Genomic DNA, 16,566 nt, shown 5'->3' on the forward strand with positions numbered 1-16,566 from the left:
TTAATGAGGCATGAGAGAAATCATCCATTTAAATAGTAGCTGGTTCTCTTGGGCAAAGTCTTCACATCTTCTTCCCTCAAAATAGTTCTTTTGCTTTGAATTGCGAGGCTGGTGTGAGGAAGTGGATGTCAAGTGCCGGGAACAGAGTAGGCCGCTCAGTAATACCAGCGGCGTTACTGTTATTGCGGTTGCTGTTGAGCTGCAGGAGCGGCCCCGGTGGAAATGGGTCGGAGCTCGCCTCTGCCCTCTCAGGGTAGCTCCCCTGGACGTGGCCTGTTGCCCTTCCCTCCCAGAGCCAGGAATCGACACCCGAAGACTTGCTACTGGCAGCTGCCCGCTGCTTTACAAACCCTTGGGCCGCCAACCTCCTTGTAGTCCAGGTCGAGGGTTCAGCACCCCGGCCAGCGCCCGGATCCTCCTACAGCGCAGCGCGATTCCCAGAGCCCCAGCCCCGCCACGGACACTTTTCCGCTTGGCGCCTCCACCGCCGCAGTACTGCTTTGGAGACTCGCCCGAAGTGTAGACGAGCATTCAGTGACCGCACCTGTCCGCACTTACACTCCCCTCCTTCGTCTAAATGGGAATCCATTCACTGTGTATGAGAGAGAACTTTCTGACACTTGAGCGCGTTTGTACACGCCTTTGACAAATGGTTTACACCGTTTCTGCCACCTAAATTACTAACGCTTAAAAGTCTAAGACTGAAGGTACGTTGTATGTATGCGTGCATAAATTAAGATTCCACACATAGTGAGAGACTGCATGGGTATAGTTTGATACAGGCATATTACTGGTGTACATGCTACATAGTGGTGTGGTTGCTGCTGGAGGGTTACTGATGTTAGATTAAATTGACTTTTTCACTGTGGTAAAAAAATGTATTTTAATATGTATACACACGTATATAGTATTGCGGATATATGATATATACACACACATATATATAAACATTTGACAATTCAACAGTTTTACGTGTATAATTCAGTGACATTGATTATGTCCATCATGTTGTGCAACCATCTCCTTTTCCAAATTATTCCACCACCATTAACAGAAACTCAGTGTCACCTAAGCAATGATTTCCCCTTTCCTTCTCCCTCCCACTCCTGGTTATCACTAATAAACTTTTTTCTCTATCCATGTGCCTATTTTAAATAAGTGGGATCATACAATATTTGTCCTTTTGTGACGGACTTATTTCACTCATAATGTTTTCAAGGTTCATCCATATTGTAACATGTATCAGGACTTCATCCCTCTTTATGGCTGAGTAATATTCCACTGTATGAATATACCACAATTTGTCTTCATCTGTTGTTGGACGTTTAGGTTGTTTCCACTTTTTGGCTATTGTAAATAATGCTGCAATGAAAATTAGTGTACAAGTTTCTGTTTGCATGCCTGCTTTCAAATCTTTGCAGTATATATCTAGGATTGGGATTGCTGGATCATAGAGGAGTTGTATGTTTAAGATTTTATTTCAAACTACTTTTAAAAAATATTACGACTAAGCCAAACCAACAGTTACTAACAAGTTGTTTGTTTTTTTTTAATCAATTATTTGACTTAACACTTCCCTATATTATCTGTAAGTTTATGTGTGTAAACAAAGCTTTAGGAAGAGAAAACAGACTGGTATGAAGCAAAATATTGAAGTTACTGTCTACGAATAAGAATCAGGAAAATTCGTGGGGGCATGTTCCTAGTGTACTAGGTGCTAAAGCAAAAATTGAAAAGTGATAAAATCTTTTTAAAAAATCTATTGTAATAAAAATTTGACATGTTGGCTAAATAGACAACTATTTAGTGACCCTCAATTATTTTCTAAAATATAGACATATTAGTATTGTGTGGTCAAGAAGAAACAGGGTACTCTTGAAAGTGACCCATTCATTCACAACACATAATAATATCATTTAATATATAAAACTGTCTTTTAAAGCATGTCATATGAGCTAGGTACTGGGGATACAAAATAAATAAGACCCAGATGGGTCCTGTATTTATGAGCATACCGTCTAGAGAGAAAATACAGTTAAACAAACAATTCCAGCATAATGTGGTAAGTGCATTTAAAGAGGAATATACAACGAGCTCTAGTAGAATAAAGAGAAAGGAACAATGAACTACACAGAGGCTTTAAGAAAGGCTTAACAAGAAGTGGCATATGAGCTTGATCTTGAAAGTTAAGTTCTGTCAGTTGAAGCAAAACAAGCCCAACTGTCCAGAAAAGGAACACAAAAGCACATTAGAGTGAAAGAGCCCAGCATGTCCTGTGCTATGAAGATATGGGGAATATTATTATGGACTCATTACGGATTTTTATACAGTCAATGCTGTATTCCAATCAATTATGGCTATTTTTCTTTTTGATGCTCAATTTGTCCCATCTTTGGCCAATGGAATCCCCATCAAGCTTGCTCCAGAGTCCTTTTGACATGACTCACTTAGATTTGTGTCACATGTCTTGCTTTGGACACAATAAGATACCCCACACTTACCTGGTACCTTCCCCACTCTAGATCTGAAAGCGGCCATTTCTCCAAGAATTCCTGGTACCTTGTTGGGAAAATGGCATTTAGAGACCTAAATGTGGGAAGTAGGGTGGTTATTGCCCCTGAAGAATTGTTGACTAGGCCTTTTCTTTGAGCAGACATAAAATATCTCTTTTTCTTTTTAAACCATGAGATTGTTATTATTATTATTCTGTAAATAAATCTGACACACCATGACCAGGTGATCAAAGTTAACATCACCAGGGTGATACCCTGGGAAGGACACAATGACACTTAGATACTATTCTAACTAGGAATGCACAATCAGAATCTAATCACCAGGAAACATCAGACAAACTCAACATGAGAAAAATTATATTTTTAAAATTGTTTGAAAAGAATTACATAAGACAAAGATTAAGGAAATACTCCAGATTAAAGAAACCCAAAGAGACATCACAACTAAATATAATATCTGATCCTAGACTGGATCCTAAACTGGATAGAAAAAACTGCAATGAAGGATATTATGGGTCAAATAGCACGTTTAGAATATGGATACAAGTATCCATAACACATTTAGAATATTCTATACAAGTATTGAATCAATGTTGTTTACTAAGCTGACAATTGCATGAAAGAGAATTTTTTTTTCTTAGTAAATACGTGCTGAACCATAATGTATGCCACTTACTCTGAACTTGCTCAGGAAAAAAATCATGTGCATATAATTAGATACAAGGTTAGGGTGGTGCAAGAAGTTTGCACTAGAGTACTTAACTTACATGTTGTTGGTTCAAACCCACTGAGAGGCACCACAGAAGAAGGGCCTGACAATCTGCTTCTGTTAGGATTACAGCCCAGAAAACCCTATGTAGTACAGTTCTACTCTGTAACACACAGAGTTACAAGGAGTTGGTATTGGTTCCATAGAAACTTTTTAAAAAAATTTTTTTTTTTTTTTTTTTTGTTAGATACAGCAAATGATAAAGCAAATGGGGAAAATGTTAATAATTGATGAATCTGGGAAAAGGGCAAACTGATTTTTTTGGTCATATTCTTCCAACTTTTCTTTAAATTTGAAATTATTTCCAAATAAAAATGCTAAGAAGTCATAAGTTTATATAAAACTGAAAACCAAACCCATTGCCATCGTGTTGATTCCGACTCAGAGTGAGCCTGTAGGACAGAGTAGAACTGCCTCATAGAGTTTCCAAGGCTGTAATCTTCAGGGAAGCAGACTGCCACATCTTTCACCAGTGAATTTGAACGGTCAATCTTTCAGTTAGCCGCTGAGCACTTAACCACTGCGCCGGTAGGACTGGATACTTTCAGTTTAAATTTTCCATTAGTTTCTTTGATTTTATATTTATAACAAACATCTTGGTTTCTAACAACATAAACATAATTATTTATCTTATGGAACCCTGGTGGCATAGCAGTTAAGAGCTTGGCTGCTAACCAAAAAGTTGGTAGTTCAAATCCTAAATGATTTCAAGCTAATAACATCAGCATTACCACCAATAATAAAATCGCCAAATGAAGTTTGAGATTTTCTAGCAGTTCTGTTTTATTCTTAGAATATATTCCACCAAGAGTACAATGATTATTTTCTAAAATTGAAATAATGTTTTTCTATGTGTGGTTATGTTACCAATTTGATACATGGTTGGATTCATTTCTTTCAGTTACTTTTAATTTTAGGAATTACTTAAAAATTTTAATTAATTTCCTTTTTTGAATACATAAAGCATTTACATGATTTGAAAGTTAAAAGTTTAAACCCAAGTATGGTTCTAAATTCAAAATGTTAAAATATATTTGGGAAAGTGTTGCATTTTCCATCCATACCCCCCATATCTTTAAAAAAAATAGCATCTGATTTATCTGTTTTGCATGTGCTTATTTTTGTAAATATGTGTCCCCCACAAAAAGTAGTACACTATATGCACTGTCCTCTACCTTTGTTTTTTCCCCTATCTTGGAATTCTTTCATATCACTATTCCTGTTTTGTGGTTTTATAGTACTCCATCTTGGGAAAGTTTTGTTGGTAGATACTTGTTTTAATAATCTTTTACTGTTATAAACAATGCTACATAAGTCATTTTTATACTTGTACAGGCATAACATCACATTATATTCGTAAAAAACGGGTTGTCGAATCAAAGGGTAAAAGTATCTGTAATTTTGTTATATATTACCACATTTTTCTCCATGAGGTTGAACCAGATTGCATCTCCACCAGCAATGGATGAGAGTGCTTGGTTTTCCCCAGCATCTACAACGGAGAATGTTATTAGACTTTTGGAGTTTTGCCAATATGTTGGGTGAGAAATGGTTTCTCAGTGTGTTTTTAATTTGCATTCTTTCATTACGTGTGAGATTGAGCATCTTTTCATATGTTTAAGGACTATTTGCTTCTCATTTTGTGTAAACTACTGGGCTCTGACTTTCTCCCATTTTTCTGTTGAGTTGTTGGTCTACTTTTTAAACTGATTTTTAGGAGCTCTTTTTGTGTTAGGGAGATATCCCTTTGAAATAAAATAAATTGGAAATATGTTTCCCAGTTGTTCACTTGGCTTATTAATGCTTTTTTATTTTTTTTAAATACAGAAGTTTAAGATGTTTATGTCATCAAATTTGTCAGTCTTTTTTGTTCTTGCTATGGATTTTGAGTCATATTTACAAAGGTTTTATTCATTGCCAAGTTATGAAGGAATTCATCCATGCTTTGGTCTATTATTTTGTGGGGCTTATTTTTTAAATGGTGGTAAATATAACATTTGCCATTGCAACAATCTTTACTTGTATAGTTCAGTGCCATTAAATATGTTCATCGTGTTGTTCAACCATCTTCATTAATCAGTCTCAAACTTTTCCATCACTCTTAATGGAAGCTCAGTGTCTTGTGGGGCTTTTTTTTTTTTTTTTAATATTTGTACTTAGTATATGGATCCAATTTTATCTTTTTCCAAATGGTCTTCCAGTTGTTTATTATTTATTTGAAAGTTCACCGTTTCCTTAATAATCTGAGATGTCTCCATTATCTTATACTAAATTTCTATATATGTTTTCAGAGCCCAGACTCAACACATAAACACTATATACTACCTCTCTGTACTTTAGTTGTGCTAGTCACTGAATTCTATACTGCCATTTCTTCTTTTATTAAACTGTAATTTTATGCTTATATTACTTTTAAACTTTTCACTTCCTTATGCATTATTTCTTGTATTAATTAGGATTAAACTTGGAGTCATACATCAGGAAATTTAAAAAAGGGACTGAAACAAGATAAAAGTTTACAGATTTATTTTTCTTCTAAAATAAATCTGAATATAGAGTGACTAGGGCTGGCATGGTGTCATCAGGAACTCATGTTCCTTCTAACTTTCTGCTCTAGCATCCTTGTGAATGGCTTCCAACCTTACGGTCCAAGGTAGGTTAGGAAGCTCCAGTTATCCCAATGAGTTCCAGGCAAGGAGAAGAAGACAGGCAAGGGAAAAGACCTTTACTAGAAGCCCAGCTCAGAACTCTCCCTTACATCGCATCAGCCAACCCCATCTTCAAGGGAGGTTGGGAAATACACTGTTATAGCAGCACACATTATCACTCTCAGGGTTCTAGATTTGGGTAAACCATCTTACTCCACGATGTTTTCCCAGCTAGACTGCAAGCAATTTGTGAGCAAAATTTTTTTTCTTTAAATGACCCATAAAACCTAGTAACAGTGTCTTTCAGATAGTAGAGCACGTAAAATAAGCATTTATTCATTTAATTACATTTATATTTAAAATCGCAAATATAAACATAGAGCACATAAGAAGATTCATAAGTAAATATAAGTACCATATTGTGCTTTTCTAATAAAAGACATCATTTATTTTAATGTTCCACTCGGAATTTGTACCTAATATACTAATATATTTGACCCTATTGCTCTTTCCCCTACATCATGTGATCTCATTTAAATAAAATCATGTACATATTTCAAAGTAAGACATACACATCACTCTTCTCAGACTTCATGGCTCTTCTCAAGCTGTAAGAATCCAGATTTAATATCAATTACATCAACAAACCAGCCGCTTTATGAGAGAAAAATGTGGCAGTCTGCTTCTGTAGACTACAACCTTGGAAACCCTATGGGGAAGTTCTACTTTGTCCCATATGGTCACTATGAGTCGGAATCGACTTGATAGCAGTGGGTACAGCAACAGAGGCGTAGATAGGTTATAGTTCTGAAAAAAAAATAATCTCAGCATTCAGACACCTAAAAAGACATTTTCTAATTAAAAAAGTAGACACATTATCATAAGTGATCTCAATGATAAATAATAATACAGTTTACAAATTCATTTGAAAATCTTTATGATTTTCTGATTATAGAAGTAAAATATGTTTATTAAAAACTCAAACATGTTAGAAAATCACAGGTTTTTCTCCACAGATATTCCTCTGGGACTTCCCATATTTCCACCGATATTCATACAACTACTATCTGATGTCAAGCATTAATATTTCTATCTTTTTATTGTTTCTTAGGTGAAAGTTTACAGCTCAAATTAATTTCTCATTCAAAAATTCATATGCATATTGTTTTGTGACATTGATTGCAATCCCCACAATGTGACAGCACACTCCCCCTTTCCACCCTGGGTTCCCTGTGTCCATTCGACCAGTTCCTGCCCCTTCCTGCATTCTCATCCTGCTTTTGGACAGGAGCTGCCCATTTGGTCTTGTATATTTGATTGAACTAAGAAGCATATTCCGCACCTGTACTATTTTTTGTTTTATAGTCCTGTTTAATCTTTGAAGAGTAGGCTTCAGGAATGGTTTCAGTTCTGGGTTAACAGAGCGTCTGGGGACCGTAGTTTCGGGAGTTCCTCCAGTCTCTGTCAGACCATTAAGTCTGGTCTTTTTCTGTGAATTTGAATTCTGTTCTTCATTTTGCTCCTGCTCTGTCCAGGACTCTCTGTTGTGTTCCCTGTCAGGGAGGTCATTGGTGGTAGCCAGACACCATCTAGTTCTTCTGGTCTCAGTCTGGTGGAGTCTCTGCTTCATTTGGTCCTTCAGTCCTTTGGGCTAGTAGTTTTCTTGTGTCTTTGGTTTTCTTCATTCTTCTTTGCTCTGAGTGGGATGGAACCAATAGATGTATCTTAGATGGCCACTCATAAGCTTTTAAGACCCCAGTCGATACTCACCGAAGTGAGATGTAGAACATTTTCTTTATAAACTATGTTACAGGCATTATTATTTTTAACCTAGTCATTTCAAACCTGATTAATACTAGAATTTATCTTTTAAAAGTTACGAAAGTTATACGCAGGTTTATAATTTCAAATAGTTTTGCAAGGCTTATTAAACCATGCTCACGTTGGTTTATATATTAAGTATTGACATTCTATTATGAAAGAGGAGTATTTACTTCTTTTACACTCTTACCCCAAGTAATACCTGCATGTGCTTACACACACACAACTTCCTCTCTCTTCATTTTCCAAATACATATACATATACCATAATTTTGAGTTATATCTATCTTCAACATTCTTGTCTTATGCTGATGTTATTTTAAAAAAGCCAAATCATATAGTATACTGTGATAACATTCTCCCTTTCCAAACCACTTTTTTTTCCCCTTGGTGTTATAACCACCTCATTTAACAGTTTGCTTAGTTTCTACATCCAAACCAAACCAAACTCCTTGCTGTCAAGTCAATTCCGACTCATAGGAACCCTATAAGACAGAGTAGAACTGCCCCATAGGGTTTCCAAGGAGCAGCTGGTGAATTCAAACTACTGACCTTTTGGTCAGCAGCTGAACTCTTAACCACTGTGCCACCAGGCCTCTAGTTTCTGTGTAACTATCACTAATGTATCTTCCTCTCAATATATTAAAACACACCAGGCTATCTTATGAGTTTCATCTGTTTCTTGGAGACACTGCTTCTGGAGCCCACCTCTCTCCTGCTTTAATCTCTGGCCTCCTACACAGGTTGTTGTCCTGGTTCTCCATAATTATTTTGGGTATTTCCTTTACTTGGCTTCTTTGCTCGGTCAGGTTGGGTCATTTGTTTTTTGGATCCTGGCTTTTCCTCTTTCTTCATTTGCTTTCTGTTTGAATGGAACACATTCTCCAGTAGCTTCTGAGAAAAAAAGGTGCATGGGAGGTAAATTATCTGAGAACTTGTATATCTCAAATATCTTTATTCTACCATAACAATCCATTGAGAATTTGGGTATGTTTGGGTATGAAATTCTAGTTTAGACATTATTTTCCCTCAGAATTTGAAAGAAATTGCTCATGGAATTTCTCAAATGCAACACTATTTTAATTCCTGATCATTTCCAAGTGATAAGTTTTTTTTCCTCTGAAAACATTTAAGACTTATTAATTTATTTTACACATATGTATTGAGAACTACTATGTGCCAGACACTATTCTAGGCAATGAGGATGTAGAAATGAATGAAAAAGACAAAAATATTTGTCTTCTTGGCACTTATATGCTAGTAGGAAGAAGAAGTAATATAAAAGAGAAATAATAAAATAAATAGTAAGTTAGATGTTGGTAAGTGTTAAGGAGAAAAATAAAACAGGGGATTGAAATTTCAGATATAGTGACCAGGGAAGGTGATTTTTTAGTAAAACTTTGAAGTATATGTGGCTGTTGGGAGATGTGGGGAGTGGATTGCATTCCAGGCAGAGGAAACGGTAAGGTGGCTTTGTACTACGTCAACTTAGCTGAACTAGTTTTAAATAGCTTCCAAATGTGGTTCTTGGCTAAGATTAGCCACAAGAGGAATTTGTCCAAGGTTGAGAGAGGGGAAGTGAAGCAGCAGCCGTTTTTATGCTCAGAGATTGGTGTAGGGTCAGGAGCTTTTGCAGCTCATGCAGTTGTCCAGAGTTTCCTGGTTCACCTTTGTTGATATGGGCAGTAGCCAGGTCTGTAACTCTTCCATGCTCTGCTGCATGTCCTCCTTCAGTTTCTCCAAGTCTTGTGCCTGGTGCATGCTTTACTCCATGACAAAGGGCATCAGCTTCTTCTGCAGGTCACTTGCTACGTTGTGGCTAGAGTTTGAAGGTGGAGAAAGACTACCTTGGCTTCTGGAGAAAGACATATGGGTTCCAGTTCACCCACATGGATTTCAGCTCCTCATTGATAGTCCCTTATTGTCCTTGAGCTTTCCATTTTATGTGTATCTTTTCTTCCCAACTTCCTGCTCTGCTGACTTCAGACCCAGCACCAGATGTGGATAGCCATCTGCAAGCTGTTTAACCAACTACCCTAATTGTGTAAGGTCAATTTCCTAAAATAAATCCCTTACTCCATATCACTCCTAGTGGATCTGCTTCTGTGATCGAACTCTTGCTGATATAGAAGGATAGTGCCTGGCTTGTTGCGGGGGACATCAAGGAGGCCAATGAGGCTGTAGTGGAGTGATTAAATGGGAGGATAGTAGAAGGTCAGTTAAGAGAGGTATTGGGACAAAACCATGAGGGTCTTGAAGGTCATGGTTATAGTTTTGGCTTTTATTCTGTCTCAGATGGTAAATCACTGGAGCATTTTGAGCAGAAGAGTGACATGATCTGAGTCATGTTTTAATATTATCACTCTGACTGCTGTTTAGAGAATAGACTGAATGGAGCAAGGGCAGAGGCAGGAGACCATATAGGAAGCTATTTTAATAATTCAGGCAAGAGATCATGGTGGCAAAAGATGTTGGTTACCTGGACTAGAGTGGTGGCATAGAAGTGGTGAAAAGTAGTTTAATTCTGGACTTCTGGAAGGTAGAGCCTAAAGGCTATGCTTATGTACCAGGTATACAAGTCTTTTAGCCAGTGCATCTGAAAGTATCAAGTTGTCATTAGCTGATATGGGAAGGATTGGAGGTGAAAAATTTTGAGGGGAAGGTGAAAAAGGTTTGGAGGGGAAGATTAAGAGTTCAATTTTAGATGTATTAAATTAGGAATGTTTATTAGAAATGTAAGCAAAGAACTTAAGTGGGCAGTTGGGCATACTGGTAGGGCATTCTGCCTGCATATAAAAATCGGGAGTGGTCAGCAATAGGTAGTATTTAAAGTCTGGATACCAGCTAAAACAACCTAGGGAGTGAGTGTAGCTAAAGTATAGAGCAGATACAAGGGCCCTGAGGTTTAGGGTTCCCTAATATTTAGACACATGTCAAGGGCATGTGAGAGACATGAAAAGGAACCATCAAAAGATACTTGGGTCAATAAGGTAGATAACCAGGAGAGTGTGGTGTCCTAGGAGACAAGTGAAGTATATCAAATATACCCAGGAGGAAAGAGTGATCAACTGTATCATGAGGCATGAGTCATGAGTCAAGTAAGATGAAAACTGACCCCTGTGTTTAGCAATACAGAGGTAATTGATTTCTATTGAGCAGTTCCACTGGCACTTTGGGAGTAAAAACATGTTTTGGTTCAAATTAGAATGTGATAAAATAATTTCGAGACAGTGTGCACAGACAACTTTTTTCCAAAGGTTTTATTGTAAAGGTAAATAGACCATAGTGGTGGTAGCTAAAAGGGGTGTGGGGTCAAGGGAGTTTCTTTTTAAAGGTGTGAGAAACAATAATAGTTTGTATGCTGCTGGGAATAATACAGTATAGGAGGAAAACGGATGCTGTGGTAGAGAAGGAAGAATGGCTGGAGTAGTGTTCCTGGGAGGAGTTGGATTTAGTGCTCAAGCAGAAGGGCAAGACCATAGCTAGTCTGCGCCCAGGGACAGGAGAAAATGCAGGCACATGGGCACAGATACAGGAGAGTGGGTAGGTGTAGGGGGGCAGGCTTGTAGCCTTTGAAGGCTCAGTTTCCTCAACGAAGTAGAAAGCGAGATTGATAGATGAGAGTGGGTGGGAAAGAAGGTGCTGGAAGTTAGAGGAGAGAGAGAGAAGTACAAAATAGTGGTCTAGGAGAGCAGGAGCGTGAAACAATGAGGGTCATATAATATGATTGCTGGGCAGCAGTAAAGGCCCACTTGAGGTTAATGGTTGTGAATTTAAAATGATACTAGTCAGCTGGCTGTTTTCCTCTCTTTATATTCACATGCAGAAATGGAGTGGCAGGAAAATAGACCTTAACCATGCTCAGAGAGGATGAGGAAGCACAAGAGGGGCAAAGTTGTTAAGGTTATGTGCATGGAAGTGATTATAATTATTGGCCATTGAGTTTAAGCTGAATAAGGAGGGAAAGAGGCCATGAGGAGAAAAGATGCCTAGATCAATGGGTCTTCTCTTTGTTTCCAGTGTTCTGAAATTTCCCAAGAAGTGCCTTAGTGTGGGTTTTTCCCCCACCCATTGTGCTTGATGCTCTTTTGGCTTTTTAATTCATGACCTCCAGTTCTGGGAAATTTTACTAAATTATTTCTTTGTTGATTTCGTTCCCCTCCACTTTCCCTGTTCTCTCTTTTTGAAACTCCTATTATTCATATACTAGACCTCCTAACAGGCCCTCTGGTTTTCTCCTTCTGCCTCCTGTTCTTATTTAATGAATGCAATATCATCTTATAATGCTCTGGTTATATTTATTATATTTAGGGGGGAGGATTTTCTTTTGCTCTCTACATTCTCTGTTTCCTCTAAGTTCTTCTTTTCCAATATAATAAAACCCCATGTACCCACCCATCTTCAACAGTTACCAGTATTTTGCAAATTCTGTTTCATCTATTCCCCCAGCTTTAGAAAATATATTTTTAGTACATATTTTGAATTTCAATTGTAGTGTTTTAACATACATGCTCTCTAACTTGTAACTTTGGAGGACTGATTTAATCATTCCCCTCCATTGACCTCTCCACTGTTTTTTAATATACGATGCCTTTTCTTTCCTGATTTCCTTCATTTTGCAGTTTGGGTTTCACGCTTCATTGTTTCAGTAACACTGTCATCAACATCCTGAATTCACTAGCCCTCCGTCTCCTCTTACTTATCTGGCAAAATGCCAACTCTGAATGAACCCAGAAATCTCTCTTTTTTTTTGCTCGTACTCAGACATCCCAAGGATGTTGGAGAATATCCCAATAGATGACAGATTACTTCCTACCTAAATTCATAATCATTGATTGCAAGTATGCCCTCAGCACTATTTATAAATCTTACTACATTTTACTCATCAATTCACTATCATTCTCTGCAACTACTTTAATAGAACTTCATATTTCTCAAACTTTCAGTCATACCCCTCCCCACCTCCTTTTTTTACAATCAGCAGGAGACCTATCTTGTTACTTTCAGAAAATAGAAGCCACCAGACACAAACTTTTAACTCCCCACACCCAAAGTTAATTACATGTACCCTAATGCTCTCCTCTCTCCCTCTATAGGTACCACCCCTTTTCTTTTCTGAGACAAATTGCTTTACCTTTATTTTGGAACCCATTCTCTGTCTCTTTTCAGAAACCTTACATTATCTATTATTCCTTCGGTTGCATAACTAACCTCTCTAGATCTTTCCTACCTGCTTTTAAATATGGGCAAGACTCTCCAATTAGAAAACAACAATCTCTTCTCCCTCTTTCAATCCCACATCTCCTCCACCTTTCTTTGTCTCGTCCCTCTCATTGCCAAACCTACTCCAACTTCAGCCCACTCTAATCTGGCTTCTGTCCCCAACTCTTGGCTAAAATAACTTGCTCAAGTCCAGAATGGAGCAAAGGAAGAAAGATTTCCCAGTTTTAAATACATGAGGTGCAATTGCAGGCTGGAGCCGGGATCCTGAGAAAAAAGAGAGAAGACAAGTGGAGGAAGGGCCCCTTATTTGTCTGACTAGACATCAGTGGGTTTGGTTTTTTTTTGGGGGGGTGCTGAGAAGTATGAATAGCAATCACATGGACTCCAGCTATATTTGTGAGTTTTTAGAAGTAATTTTTGTTCTTTCAGATAATGGACTGTAATGCCTATTTTTTCAACGGTGGGGAATAATAGATTTATTCATGACATTATATGCATATCATGAGGCTGTGAAGAAGTGAGATCCTAATTCATGTTTCAAATTTGCTTTCATGTTAATTATATTACACAGTACTGCAAGCTTATAATTATTTCAAAGTTTGTGCTTCAAAATCCTCATGATGTATACAAAGCATAAAGGAAAAAAACCCAGAGTCGTAATCTCTGGGACGTGGGATTACAGGTGATTTTACTTTCTGCTCTTCTGAGTTTTCGTATTTCGACAATGGGAAAGTATTACATTTATAATAACATATATAACATATATATGAATTACTTCGTCTATTTTCTTAAAGAGGCAAAGCTTTAACCATGAATGTATATTATAAGGACAAGACTAGGATGAGATCCCTTCTCTCAGTGCAATCTCTATCCTTTGCTGCTTCTCTGGATGACTTTCTGGGTCCGATCGAGGAGAAAAAAGGATTATCTCTACAGCCCTGCCCTCTGAACCTGCCCTAAACAACCCCTCCTTTTCCCTTTCTCTCAGCCTTTTGCACCATATGGACCATCTGCAGTGTGATGGACACTGGAGACCCAATCTCTGATGAGGTATAGCTACAGAGTACTACATAATTCAATTTGGCTCAAGTTTAAACCATTTATTAGGTTCTTTCAGCCATTGGACTTCTCCTCAGTTGTTTTGACCCTTGAGATCATGTTTTTTTCTTGCCAACTCATCTTCTAATGATTCTGAAAGCATTGGAAAGCAAGTGGAAAGAAGAAAAATTAGTAAAAGGTAATATGCCATTTTAATGGATACAATTGTTACATCCAGTTCTATTTAAGTGAGGCAGTTTGAAAACCTCAACAGATGGTACATAGCAATTGCGCTTTGCTGATAGAGTTCAACAAATTCCATTAAATTAAAAATCCTACTTAGCAGATGTCTTCAACAGTTGTCCTCTCTGAAGCTAATCTCTGTAGCAAAGACATTGTTCTTTTGGTGTTTTTCATTTATAGTGTATTTGGAACTTTGAAATTTGAGATATTCCAAAAAATACTCTATTGGTATTTTGGCTATAGTGTATAGGATTACAGCGCACGAGGATGGAAAGATGAAGAATACTTTCTCCCCTGACAAAAAGGCACAATGGAGGGTGAGTCATTAATAAACCGGAGAAAATTTGCAAATGGTACATGCATGTTCGAGTTTCTTTACAAAAATGAATAATACACCTTGAAGCTCTTTTGCTGTAGATTGCAATATATTTTAATTTTAATAGGAGTTAAATATTATAAACTCTTTTTTATCTCACTAAGACCACTAAAATAGGATTCTACTTATAGTTCTCAAAATTACTATTGTCACATTTTCTAAAAATCTGTAATCACTTACTGATGCTGGTAAAGAATACAAAAAAATCTACGACTCTTTGGGCAATTCATTTTTTATGCCAAAATATTATTTAATATGATATAAGAGTATGTACCAAAATATTTCATTCTGTAAAGTCTTGCCAACTGCTTTAGAAAGCAGAATTTTTCCTTTGTACAAGTAAGGGAACATTCCTTTTGGGAAAGCTAATGAGGGGAGATGAGGCATTGATGGTTCAGTGGTAGAATTCTCACCTTCCATGTGGGAAGCTCAGGTTTGATTCCCAGCAAATGCACCTCATGCACAGTCACCACCATCTGTAGGTGTCATTATAGTATTGCTATAACGCTGAGCAGGTTTCAGCCGAGCTTCCAGACTAAGATGGACTAGGAAGAATGGTTGGCAATCTACTTCTGGAAATCAGACAGTGAGAACCCTACGGATCACAACAGTTCTATATGCAATCAATCATGGGGATTGCAGAGGACTGGGCAGTGTTTTGTTCTGTGGTACATGGGGTTGCCATGAGTCAAGGGATGACTTGATGGCAGCCAGCAACAACAACAACAACAGCGAGGGAAGACAACCTGAGATTGGAAACAAGGCAGAGAAATGCAAAGAAAATCATCCAGTCAATATTGCCTACTGGGTATTTATTATTAGAGACCTCATCATCGTTTCAAGCTCAATGTTATGTCTAAAGCAGAATTCATCATCTCTAACCTGTTGGAAGTCTCTAATATCCATCCTTCCTCTCCATTTCTAATTGCCACCAGCTAAATCCAATCCCTTATTCAACAGCAGCACAGGCAACAAGTTCTTTCCGGTCTAATTTAGCCACAGTAGTGTGGCCAAACTAAACTTCTTTAAATCTTGCCTTCATCTTTTACCCTTCCTATGAAGAACATTCTTTAATGGCTAATTCTTTAGTATCATATCAAGTCTTTTAAACTCTGACCTTCTCAAAGTCCTTAGCCTGCCTCTCCAACAATATTTGTTTTTCTTTTCCACATGCCATCTCTGCTCTAGGGGATCCTGCCATCACTGTCCCTTGAATGCACAGCACGAATGCCCAGCCCTGTGCTTTGAATCATGTGATGCCTCTTGCCATCTCTTATGTCCTCTGTCCCCTCTATCCAAGTCTTAACCATGAGAGGACTGACTGCTTTCCCACTCTCCACTCCTATAGCACTCAGAGTTTGAATTTCTCAGTTTACTTCCTCATAATACACTGTTTCTGTGATTTTATACCTCTGAATCATCTTCCCAGTTACATTACAAGCTCCTTGAAGGCAGTGTAAGCATTTTATGGGAAACCTAGTCAGTTCAGAAGGTAGTTTAACATAGCTACTTCTCACCATTTCCATCTCTAAAGCCCTGGTCCCAGGCTTCATAATACCCCTCCAGAACTGCCAAGAGGCTGGTTCTCCCTCTGTCCATTCTTCCCATTCCACAATACATTTGCTGCTCTGCAGCTTTAAGTGCACATCGTAACTGACATTTCCCTGCTTAAAACACTTCTATGATCCCCACTATTTTAGGCCAAAAACGACAAACATATTTTTCCAGAATTTCCTGGAAAATAGATTTTCCTGGAATATAGATTTCAACTCAAGACTCCCTCCTTCTTAACTCTCTGCAATCCAAACGCAGCGCCAGCTTTCAGTTCTTCCCAGTCTGGGCCAGTTCCCCATGCTTGCAAAGACCTATATTTCTTTTTCTTAATGCTGTTTCTTCCGCTGGTATTTATGTACTCATTTATGTTACTATTTGTTT

Source organism: Trichechus manatus, unplaced genomic scaffold, assembly GCF_000243295.1.
Source record: "Trichechus manatus latirostris isolate Lorelei unplaced genomic scaffold, TriManLat1.0 scaffold00110, whole genome shotgun sequence".
In the NCBI taxonomy this organism is placed as follows: domain Eukaryota; kingdom Metazoa; phylum Chordata; class Mammalia; order Sirenia; family Trichechidae; genus Trichechus; species Trichechus manatus.